This window comes from Trypanosoma cruzi, genomic scaffold, assembly GCF_000209065.1.
Source record: "Trypanosoma cruzi strain CL Brener 1047053515971 genomic scaffold, whole genome shotgun sequence".
NCBI lineage: Eukaryota > Euglenozoa > Kinetoplastea > Trypanosomatida > Trypanosomatidae > Trypanosoma > Trypanosoma cruzi.
This window is the reverse complement of record NW_001849134.1, coordinates 16162-16804: the sequence shown is the minus strand read 5'-3', so window position 1 is coordinate 16804 and position 643 is coordinate 16162. Positions and strand designations below refer to the sequence as shown.

The 643-nt window shown below is 58.6% G+C and overlaps 2 annotated features.

Moving 5' to 3' along the window:
• Positions 1 to 643: part of a sequence feature (areas not merged during assembly with more than two copies in the genome that could not be assigned to a particular haplotype) that runs on past the window's edge.
• Positions 1 to 643: part of a mobile genetic element that runs on past the window's edge.

Genomic DNA, 643 nt, shown 5'->3' with positions numbered 1-643 from the left:
ATATCTTGATGGCTGGAGGCGTGCCTAGCAGTGCGGCCCGACACAGTTCGGCGGCTCACGGGCGCCCTCACGGCAAAGCTGCGAGACCACATTTCCACCCCTCCACGCCGTCGCCTTCCAGCACTTCTCCCCTGGACGCCCGATTGCCTATGGAGGAGGAACGCGGTTTCTGCGCATTCGACGTCACTACGTGGCCCTCGCGTGTATGGAATGAGGGCGCCTCCGGAGTCGTTATCGACCTCCGGTGCGCATACCAATGCTGGCAACAGGACAACGAGCAGGTTAAACTTGCCTTTGGCAATTTGGTCGAGTGGATCGGCGCGCTGGAAGTCCTGCAGGATCCCCCCGATCGAATCATGAATTTGGGGAGGTCCCTACTGAATACATTCCGGATGCAGCTCACAATCGCGTCCGATCCCGGCATCCGGCTTTCCAAACTGCGCGCCCGTCTTTACACCGTCTGTTCACCAGACGGACGCTTATGCGAGGGCAGCCCAGCCTTTCGTCGATCGGCGAGAAACCCAACGCACTGTGCGATGCCAACAATGTCATATTTTTGGACACGAGGCATCTACATGCAATGTGCGCCCCAGAAGGAATTACTCACAATACAGGCGCCCGTCAAAAAACGGCCGAGGGGCTG